Source organism: Dermacentor albipictus, unplaced genomic scaffold (genome assembly GCF_038994185.2).
Source record: "Dermacentor albipictus isolate Rhodes 1998 colony unplaced genomic scaffold, USDA_Dalb.pri_finalv2 scaffold_12, whole genome shotgun sequence".
NCBI classification, from domain to species: domain Eukaryota; kingdom Metazoa; phylum Arthropoda; class Arachnida; order Ixodida; family Ixodidae; genus Dermacentor; species Dermacentor albipictus.
In genome coordinates, this window is record NW_027225566.1 from 5,836,779 (window position 1) to 5,848,318 (window position 11,540).

The 11,540-nt window shown below is 42.9% G+C and overlaps 1 long non-coding RNA gene across 1 annotated transcript; it reads right to left on the minus strand.

Moving 5' to 3' along the window:
• Positions 1-1,202: 1,202 nt before the first annotated feature.
• Positions 1,203-4,097, minus strand: LOC135914169 (uncharacterized). Its single transcript, XR_010568230.1, has 3 exons — positions 4,047-4,097; positions 2,713-2,822; positions 1,203-1,282 (listed from the first exon to the last, which is right to left on the minus strand). It is a non-coding gene; the product is annotated as an uncharacterized lncRNA (long non-coding RNA).
• Between the last annotated feature and the right edge of the window lie 7,443 nt (positions 4,098-11,540).

Consider the following 11,540-nt stretch of genomic DNA (forward strand, 5'->3'; position numbering starts at 1 on the left):
GTGCCTAGAAAAGTAGCTTCACGTCGGCTTTTCCTACAATTCGTTCTCGCCATGGCAGGAGCTCGCTTTGCTGTGTAGGCACATAAATAATGAAGGGGCATGCTTCACTCTCTATGAAGAAAGCATGAAAAAAAGAGTATGTGGAGCACAGAGGTGTTGAGGGATATTAAATATCACTATCGTTCAGTAGGTACTACGTCGGAAAAACAGGCCAATATATAAATGGCTGGATTTGGAACCATGTTAACTTGATGCTCAGGTCATTTGGTGGCCAGTTGGTAGTGCACAGCTCACTTGTATTATTTTGTTCAAAAACTGTGCAATTGTGGCAATGTATAAGGACCATAAGGCTGGCGAAATTTGTGAGGCTCTCTCTCATTGTGAGGATCACTCTCTATGAAAAAAGCATGAAAAAAAGAGTATGTAGAGCACAGAGGTGTTGAGGGATATTAAATACCACTATCGTGCAGTAGGTACTACGTCGGAAAAACAGGCCAATGTATAAATGGCTGGATTTGAAACCATGTTAACTTGATGCTCAGGTCATTTGGTGGCCAGTTGGTAGTGCACAGCTAGCTCACTTGTATTATTTTGTTCGAAAACTGTGCAATTGTGGCAATGTATAAGGACCATCAGGCTGGCGAAATTTGTGAGGCCTATATGTGTGACAGGGTATCTGCAAGTTGGCTTCGCCTCCAATGAATTATCAAGATAGCAAGGTTGCTTACTTATCATTGTAAAACAAGTGTCGTAGTAGCCATGTCATGTGTCCTTTTCGCAGTTGTGCGAGCACCATTTATTGCCGATTTAGCTGTTCTTGCCCTTTCGCCTCTCATTGACATTGGTGTACAAGCAGTAAAATGGTATAGTTATGCTGTGTTATGTGCTGTCACCTCCTTACCTTTCTGATGAATTGTGCGTTAAATGAGGTTGTTTTCTTGGTGAAAGAATGCTACTTTAAGGCATAAACAAGATCCATGGCAGTTTGCATTTAAGGAGTGTAAGCATCCTCTGAAAACATGTACATGAGGAACACTGCGAAAAGAGCACTATAAAAAAAGAACACGAGTGTATTTATCACCAAGGCCAACCCTTGAGTCTTCTTAAACATTTATCAAAAGTCCAACTCAAAACTGATACTGAAGAGCAAGGTATCCATACCATACTACCTTATGAAAGCACAGTGGTGCCTGGATGTTGTGGGACCAACTTGGATGTGGAGATCAGCACTGATGAGCAACACAGCAGTCCGCTTACACTTTTTCTGCAGGCCCAGCCATACCTGCATTAAAACAAGAGAGCTTAGTGTCACAGGGGTATAATAAAAAAAGTGACACAGTGAAGAAAGCAATACTTATTAGGTATAAATAGGAATGAAATGCTGATATTCGCCCATAGAAAGCTTTGTGTAACAAAGCCTACAAGATAAGAAAAATGCAAAGTATGGGCCATCTGTACAAGAACATTATTTGAAGGTCCCTTCATTTTTTTTGCTCCCTCCTCCTCCTCGTGCATAGATGGCAGTCAGGTTAAGTAAACTGGACCAGATTGCCACATAGTGTAAGCAAAAGTGGTAACTTCTTCGGGGAGCAACCCATAGGCTGCTCCTTGAAAGAGTACCAGAAAATGCGAATAATTCATATATGCAATATTCACAAAAAGAGGCATTGTTTCTCTGAGAATGCGATAGCCAATGACATATTCCAAATTGACCATTTTAAAATGCATGCAAAGTACAGCATGGCTTTTAGGGTACTACACACTACTGAAATTCACATCAGCCAAGTTCTGCAGTCAACACCATAATCAAGCCTCTAGAATTTCTGCATATTAGCGAATTGACAGAATGATGAGGAGGGGTAGGTATGGGAGATGGTGCCACTATAGCATAGTTCAAGCTCTATCTCACATCATGTGCAGAAGGGCAAAGAATACCCAGCTTTCGGTTATACTCTTACCTGTGCACCAGGCTGACTGACATGCGTAGCAAGCTGTTTGTGATACCACGTTATAACAACCTGCAACTATTGTGACATCCGAGATCAGCTTCAAGCTTGACGCTAAGCTATACAAGGGAGACATTATGGACTGGCTACATTAAAATATAAAGCAAAAGTATTGAATATTTTTTGCCAAGCCTGCCAGCCTGTGCACATTATGTTTCGCAAAAATCCTAGACAGAAATCCTCTGTTGGAAAGACAGCATACACTTTCTTAACGCTTTCTCTCAGCACCCACATTTTTCTATGCATACATTATCAACCATTATTTACCTTGAGACGCTGTACACAAGCAGCACACTTGGAACAGCAGAAACTAACAACACGTTTTTAGAACAGTGAGTTTTCCTCAGTGCATTTGTTGCTGCCAATTTAGGCTGCTTCTGGAACTTATCTTAATGAACTCACCGAAAGCGAGTGCCCCTCTGGTATTTTCGTTAGGGATTTTTCACTGCTAACAATTAGGAACGCAGCATAAGTGCCATGACTATTTTTACGTGCATTTTCGCAATCCCATGCCACCCCATCTCTCAACAGCTTAAAAACATCTTAACCAATAGAACTTAATTCTCATTACTTAATGGAACATCAGTAAAGTTGTAGAATGAGCGCGAATTTGTAAATTGCGTGAGAGATTCAGGGATATTGGCAGGTAGCAAATACACGTAGTGAACCTAGAACACATAGGTGGCCGTGACCGTTTTGTACGTACCTTGTCAAAGCAAGCAGATCAGATGCTTTGTCGTGCTGTTCAGGCTGCATTAGTGCCGCAGGCTCCTATGTGCCGCAGAGATGCCTCCGTCTCAGGAAATTGTGACATCTCTAAACAATAAGAAATGTTCAGCTTATTGTAATCACTCCTGAAACTACAAACTTGTGATTTAACAACATCGTGTTAAATTTTCAAAAGCTCTCGTACAGTCAGCTACATGAAGCTGCATCCGCTTAGACAAATTAAATATCTCATTCTTACATCATAGGCGGTTATTCAACATGTCAAAGGCACGAAAACACACAGAACACTAAGGACAAGAAATACAGGTTGCCTTGGCGACAATCTATAAGCATAAATATTTGCATACAAGCTAAAATTTTCTCACGAGTCGGAGCATTCGGATGCCGTTGCGCGTTGACATTAGCTGTGAAAACAACCCATCAACGTACTTCTAGAAATGTCTATGCGATTTCTTGCTGAGAAATTACGTACAGAAGCAGTGACATTTCCTGCTTGAATTTCTGTACCCGTTCAGACCAAGCGATGCCCGGCGTTAGCATACTTCATACCAAAAAGCAAATAAACAATAGTTGAAGCTCTTAGCAACATCAATCTCGGGGTAATTTTCGCGAAACCTTTTGCTAAATGTGCACTACGATGTCGAACTAACATTAGGAAATCACTTTTATTGTTTTTGGAGCTGTACTAATCATCTTCTGCTGCGCATGACAAAATACACTACATGAACCATAGGAATGCGCCAGGCGCCGGACTGAAAGAGTTCCGAGGCGAGCGCTCCTTCTTGTCAGTCCACGCCGCATCGACTGCAAGAACGGTCCTTCCAGCGTACACCCTGTTGAATTGCGGTGAACTACATCACGCTATACCACAACTATCAACATTATTCCGTGCACTGTGACCCAATGCGGGAGCGGCGAGAGTACCAGAGGTTCTCATGAGCCGGAAACAAAGAAAGCGCGAATACAAAGCACTACGATGATTAAAAACGGCGCACCGCAAGAGACCTACAGTGAGCTAATATAATAGCGTTGCACATGCGCAAGGGCTTAGTGATCGTTAATGCACAGAAAAAAAGGAGCACATGTTCTCTAAGCACCGCGTAAATATGATCAAACGATCACTATGACATCGGCCGCCGAGGCCGTTGCAACCACAGAACACCTGCACAAACTTAGAGAAGGGAAACTGTACCATCCACAGTGCAATAAAAATAAGCGTCGCGGTGGCGTCGTGAACTAAAGTATGCGACCACACATGGCGCTGTACAAGAGGAAACGGAAACGGGGTTTTGCACAGTATAGCCGCCTTACCAGGTGTTCTGTGGCTTTGCAGTGTTTCTGGCTGCTGCGCCTCGATCGTGCTCCCGCCAGTTTGGTTGCTGTGTGGCAAACGTAGCGCCTACATATATAAATATATGTAGCGCTGAGTCATATCAAGTTAAGGCATACTCTGAACTGACTTTTACGAGCATTCCGACCGGTTTTTCGTTTATTACGCCGCCGTTACCCCGAGTTGTGCCGCCGCGCTCCAGCTGTTGCATTTCGTGTAGCTCTACTGACACAATGCGCTTTCCAGGTGGTATGATGGCCTCGACTGGAATAAACGCACACGACATCAAAGATTAAGCCTGAAAATATTTTATTTACATTTTACAAGTAAAACAAAACGCACACGTCTACGCATCCACACAAACGCGGTTACATAGTCAAGAACATAATCAAGAAATGGCTCAATAATAAGGGTAGCACAAACGCACAAGAAAGAAGACCTAAGCTACAAAACGTACGGTCGGCTGCTAAGTATAATAATTTCCCTGTCACCGCGTGTCACTTTTATACAGCATCTTTACAGCACTACCAGGCCGGGTAGTTTCGCGGAAAGAACGCAACAGCTTACGGCCGTCAGTTGCCTCTTCTTTACGGGTGTCATAATTATCCTAATGTCCGCATCAACGTCGGGCAAGTCCGCATACAGGTATCTGTATCTGAACCATATGTGCCAACTTATTACATGTGTAGTGAAATTATGATAACCACTGCGTCTTATCAAACGTATTGATTTTGCAAATGCGCATTATAGCTGACGGAAAGACATACTGTAAGTGAAGCACAAGAAAACAAGGACAAAAGGAGGATACAACACTTGAAGAAGAAATGAAGAATTAGTAGGCGTACAGCAAACAAGCGATGACGAAGAACACACAATGATGCATCGGGTGTTCTGTGACATCGGTTTGCGTACTTACGGTGTTATGGAGATCAACGGCATAAAAACGTACCTTCAAGCGTACTCCCTCACCCTCCGCCGCATATTATGATAATCAACGCCTAAACAAAATTAGGCACTATTTTTTGCCAAGAGTAAGCTTCTTTATAGCAAGTCTATGTAGTGACTCGCGGATGAAACCAGCATGCTTTTCGGAAATGTTTTACCGCCGTAGTATTCGAACGCCAATGGCCAGGAAACACATCGATACCAATAGGCTGTCGGCTGTCGGTGGTTAATCAAGTACAAAAACCTTGACGCTATGACTAAAAAGCAGCTTCAACAATAAATTTTTTCAAAAAATCAATTGCCTATTTGCCTGAGGTAAAAAAACATCCTAAGACACCTCGATTGTTTATGTGAATGGTTTGTGTAAAGTAAAAAAAAAATCAGCATGTTCAGCGCCCCTAGCAGAAAAAGCACAAATTAAAGTATGCGACCAAATTACAGTAGCTCCACTTGCGCGCTTACTCTGAAACGCGCCTAGATAGATTTTTCTCCCTCTGTGGCCATTTGTTGAACTTGAGACCTGGTGAAACGCCGCAGCTGATAAAATTCACCGCCTTTAAATACGTTCGCTGGTAGTGGCTATTGAATGTCGGACGCACAAACTGGCTGAGATGTTATTGTTGCCTAATTAAAAGGAACCTGCGTGATGCTGCACAAAAGAAACGACCACCCAGTTCGCAAATATAGCCGCCGTACTATTTGAATCGTAATACGGCACGGTCTGCAATCGATACACGTGGGCTGCTGCTTATCAAACGTCAGTGAGATCTCAAAGCCTTTATTCAAGTAATAAAGCATAGGTTTTAATAACATAAATTTAATAAAAACAGTTGTGTTTATCTTGCAAACAATTGCACGTTAATTATGTTTGACAGTTATTATATGTACATTTATAGTTCCAATATTTAGTCACATTATTCGCCCCTAGCAGGAAAAATACAAACTAAAGTATGCGTCCAAATTGCAGTAGGTCCACTTGCGCGCTTATGCTGCAACGTGCCGCGGTTGATTTTTCGCCCTCTGTGGCGATCGCTGGAACTTGAGAGTGTGCGGAGCCTGGTTGCAACAACGTTTATAGACACTTTTTTAGTACTCCAACTCCTCGCCTCGCCTATGCACACCGAGCGGCCCGCTGACTTTCACGCCACATAAGCGCTGCCGTCGATCTTCGCGCCAAGCGTCCGAGCATCGTCAGCTATAGCCTGGCACGGTTATGGTTGTTTGTCGCGGCGCTCGGCATTTACATGGTGCTCGCTGAATAAAGCAGCTGTTATTTCTTTCTGTTGTTGTTTAAGGTGAAGTATAATATTCTACATACAGCATACCTGGGGGTGCACGTCCGAAGAAAAAAATGAGATGATAAAAAAGTGGGCCTACAAACCAAAGTGCGTACGCAATGTTAACGCTCGGTGACCCACACGTCGCAAGTACTGGCGTCTCCGTGAGCGTAGAACTTGTACCGGACGCAAAAGGCCTCAACCTCCGGCCCCGTGCACGAGGACAGTGACAAGGCACACACAGTGAGAAAATAAAATAAAATCGGCTACAGCACAAAAAGCGCAAACACACGCAACTAGAGTGAACATGTCAGCAGAGCAGCGCGGCTCGATCACTTGGCGCAGAGCTCTACCGCAGCGCCCTCACAGTCCCAGGAACAAGTCGCGCCCTGCTCGAAGGAATGGTCGTGCAGCTGAGAAAGTAACCATAAACCTCGTCCAAAATGAGGGGAAATGACGTCAATTAAATACGATAGAGGATGTTTACTACGGCGCCTCTGGTTCTGGTAACCGTGATCGCATGGGTAGTAGAGGCATATTATTTCTATGTTGTGCGCGTTAGGCGGCCTGTTTATACAACTTTGCTGACATTGCTTTCCACAGCAAGGACAGCCTGCGGAGCAGCCGTATCAGCCGGTCAGGGCCGTAAAATCTGTTTGAAGTTCGCAGCACATCTTCATTCGGTGTGCAGATGTTAGGTGTTCGTGTTGCTCAGCGGCGTTATCGACGACGGCTTTGGCGTCGTCGATATTCCGGCTTGGTGTGCGCCGTTCTATGGGTGTGTACTATTCATGAGTGGTGGTGTTGGTGCATCGGGCAATGGTGCCACGCCAGCTGGATTTGCTTTCTTGTAAGAACATCCGTACCGTCTTTCGCGAGTGCTTTCGGAAACTGCTCGCGTTCTGCCTGTGTGTCTCAATGTCTGTCTGTGTGCGTGCGTGTGTGCGTGCGTGTATGTGTGCGTGCTCGCGCTTCTGATATGCGTCGACCGCGTAAGAACGTCCGTACAGTCTTTCGCGAGTGCTTTCGGAAACTGCTCGCATTCTGTCTGTGTGCGCGCACGTCTGGCATGCGTCGTTATTGCGCTTCGCAAAGGTGTTTTTCATGAGGTGTGTGCGTCGGCGAATGCCAGGATGTGCTACATGTTCGTCATGCTACATGTTCGGCCCTGCTTCAGTGTAGGGACACTTACATTTTGGTTGCTTCGAGGTCAGCTTTCAACGCATGGCAAGGCATTGCAGTCCGCTTAACCATCATCAGCACACGAACTGCTTTGTCATTTCTCCTTTAATTTCAAATTCAGTTTTGTGTAGTATGTAGGCAGATAATGGTCACCAAGTTGCGACGCTAATCTAGCTTTTTGCCACTACTGTGCACCATATGAGGATTTTTTACTAGGTCAAGCTCTCTCACCAAGTTGTGAAAGACTTAGTGCAAATAATTTTTCGCAGCAGTAATTGTGCATTAATCACATGGCATTTTTAGGGATTCTTGGTTATTTAATTTCATTATTTTTTTGTTCACTAGTGATAAATTGCGATGGATTTTGACGACTATTTTGGCTGCTATTTTGTCTATCTGTTCCACTTATTTACACTGTATTTTGTGGTTCTGCTTTTTATTTTGTATATGTGGGCATGCATGGCCAATTTCCTGACTGCCTTCTACGGTTTGACACAAACAGGCAGTAACATGCGCTTAGCATGGCTAATGAAAAGAGAGCCGATTCGTATTTGACGGTATTCTGGTTGACGCACTTGGCTATTTGGAACGACAGAAAGCTGAGGCAGTTGGTAAGGATTCATTATGCAAGAAGGTGAGGCGTGCAGACAGGACAGAAGAGAAGAGAAATGGGCTAGTTGGAAAATATGCAGGTTCAAGTTCGCCCATTACTATCTCTGACTGACATCTTTGGGGCAAGCAATATTATTAGGATGTGGCAAAGTACATGCATCTTCTGTAACTGATCAAACTGCCTGCAATAAACTCCTTTGCCAACTCGTCCTTGTTTGAAGTGTTTCCAATTCGCTATAATCACATTGGCAGATTCTTTTTTTGTGTGTATAAACAAACATGTAGCATTTTATTATGAAACTGATGGTACCCGACTCCTATATTGCGTTAAAATCTTAGGCAGGTCTACTCTGAACAAGGGATTCATTCTCTGATGATAGCTTTTGACAATATCATTGTGCTATCCAGTGCTTATTGGCTGGTCGAGGAATGCGTCATGCAAATACAGTAGTATCGCCATAAGTGTTCATCCGAGAATATGTATTTCTCCAAGTGCATGCATCAAAAGTCCCGACACCAGCTTTGACGGGGGTGTATGTGTTCGTTCCATGAAATTCACGAAGTTGAACTCTGAACATCTTATTTGCTCTGTAATTTAAGGTGGTATGTATGTCATAATCATTCAATGTCATCATACAGCACATTGTTCATGATCTTGCATGTACTACAAACAACTCATCATAAATCTCGCTGTCAATAATGAGCTTTGTATGCACAACGACTTAATGAACATACTTTGTGTGCAGTTCATAGTCATCCTCAAATATCATTTTGCTCATACGACTACAGTGCGTACACATCACACCCCACCTCATACACCCCATACATAATCTCGTCAGGTCTACACAGCACATGGCACACATGTCATACAAGCTCTACGTAATCTTATAGTACATCGCATAAATCTCGTGCACTTCGTAAAAGTCTGCGTAGCACATCATACAGATCTCGCCGATTTTCTATGAGAACTCGTTTAATATACATAGCATATCGTTCATTTCTCGTCAAATCTGCGCGATATGCATACATCTCGTTCAATTTATCATACAAATTTTTAAATATGGCTTTCTTCTTGTTTGGCTGTTGCCTTGGCTCTCTTCTTTAGTAGATCGCTTAATTTCTCAGCTCCTTGCAACTCTTGTTTCCAGTTGCCAATTTTGCACGAATACTGCTGCACTATTAGGGAAAAACTAGAAGAGGTAACACATGACATTCCTGTTGGTTATGGGTTTAGGGGCCAGCTTTAGCTCCAGAGCTCCTATCTAAACACATGTAAAAGGACAATTCGTTTTTCTCGGCAATCACGGCACCAAATTTGACGAGGTTTGCTGCATTTAAAAGAAAAACTTGAAATCAAGGGCCTGTTGCTTTCCAATTTCTGATTTTGATCGTCAATTTTTTATTAGAAAATTGGCAAAAATAAAAAATTCTGCGGAAACGAAACTTACAAGTTTGCATTTCGGAAAAGAAAAATAATATCACAATTGTGTAAATTGCATCTGATGATACATCTAAAGCGGGCAACATTTATATGTAACTCATGAATCTAGAAAGGTTCAGTAATATGGAAATACAGCTTTTGCTGAACCCTTGTACACAACGCAACAAGTTCACGTAAGATATAAATTGAAGTAACGAATCGGTCCGCTTTGAATGACCTAATGAATGTCGTTTACAAAACCACGGAATCTGTTTTTCATGCAGAGCTATTAATTTATAAACTTCGTGCGTCTATTCTTTTTCGAACTTTCGAATTTTTGAAAAATGGTTTCACTAGATTCAGGCCATAAATCGAAGTTCCGCTTTTAACATTCACTAGAATGTAAGTTTCTAACTCAAATGCAACAAATTTCATTAAAATCGGTCCAGGGGTTATCTCAAAAAAGCGCTTTTGCGTTTTAAATTTATTCGAATAGGCCGCGTCGGAGTTGGGCCCGTGCTAAAGCTTCCTCTCAACGGTTATTGCAGGGTTTTACTATGGACGCTGTTTCGGGTTATTTTATTTTCCACCATAGCTAACCCATATAGCTGGTATCTGATTCAGAGGATCTGCCACCTTCGTGGGGAGCCGTCAGTCGAGGAAATCATGAAGCGAAAGGACAAGTTAAACGCAACTAGCGTTTTGTCCAACCGCAACTCGTTTCTCGTGCATACAGACCAGCTGACCACGAACCGAATCCCTTTCTTGGTCTCTGGATCAGTCTAAACAAAGAAGGTTGAACTAACGAAGCAACAGAAATGCGCGTGACCGTCCAATAGGTGGTGACAACTGAAAGCTTCTCGAGTTAATCGCGTGGGCAGCGAATCTATGAGAAAACTGGCCTTCAGACCCCTGGAGATGCCGAAAACTACCGCCCTCCAAAAGGAGTCAAAAAGGCAGCAAAATGTTGACCGCCAAATAGCTGTGAAGTCTCAACGTTGATTTACGCCAACATTGATTTACGCGATTGCTTTACGCCACCACTCAACATGGAGTGGTGGCATGGGCGGGAAGGCACCCCCCCAACCGCCCATCCCCCTTCCTGGGTACTTGCCTGAGTAACCATCATCCCCATGGTAGCTGAACGATTGCAGCGTCAGAGTTCCCTCTATAAATCATTGCAGGAAACTGAATAATATTCTGCTAAAGTTACTATGCATCCAATCGGGAGTTGCGCCCATGCAGTGCCAATCGGTATAAGATTGTGGGAAGACGGAAATGTGACGGCAGCTTCATTTTACACCACACGTTAGCGTTACACAGAAGTTCGACAGAAAGCTGCCTTTAGAGGTGGCGCGGTAAATCAAGTACATTGAAAGAATAATTTGACACCAGCTCTTTCGGTTTGGATGGCAGCTTAGAAATGCCTTAACACGGAACCAGACTTTCATGAGTATTTCCCTTAAACTTTCTAATATAGATATGCGCCCTAAATCTTGAAACTAAGGATTTGTACAATAAGTTTATTAGAGAATGAATTTCCTTTATTTTGTCCTAAATTATGTCCGCCTGGGCAGATAAATCATGTGAAGTGTCGTATATTCAGTAATTCTCTTAGCTGTTTAAAAAAGGTATACGATAAATAACAAAAAGAAACAACAAAAAGGTCTTATTTTAAAATGATGAATGCATCTGTTCATTCTCGTGTCAGTGACCTGGGAACTGGTCTAGGAGCCTATATATAAGTCTGGGAACCTAAATTTATTAGATGCCAAGTGATTCGCATAACCCCGCACCCTTGCAAAATGTACTAAAATGTAATTTAAGCTTATCATAAGCCATATGACGTTTGCATTTTTTAAAACGACGTGTGGTGCTGTAGTATCACCCTTTCCTGCTTCGACATCTGTTGCTGTGCAGTTACTTTTTTGATACATTACTGTCATTGTCATGGTTTGCACATACGATCACTTTTCAACCGTTTCTGATTTAGAAGCTACCTCACCGAACGAGAACGCCAGTTTTGAACATCATTACGT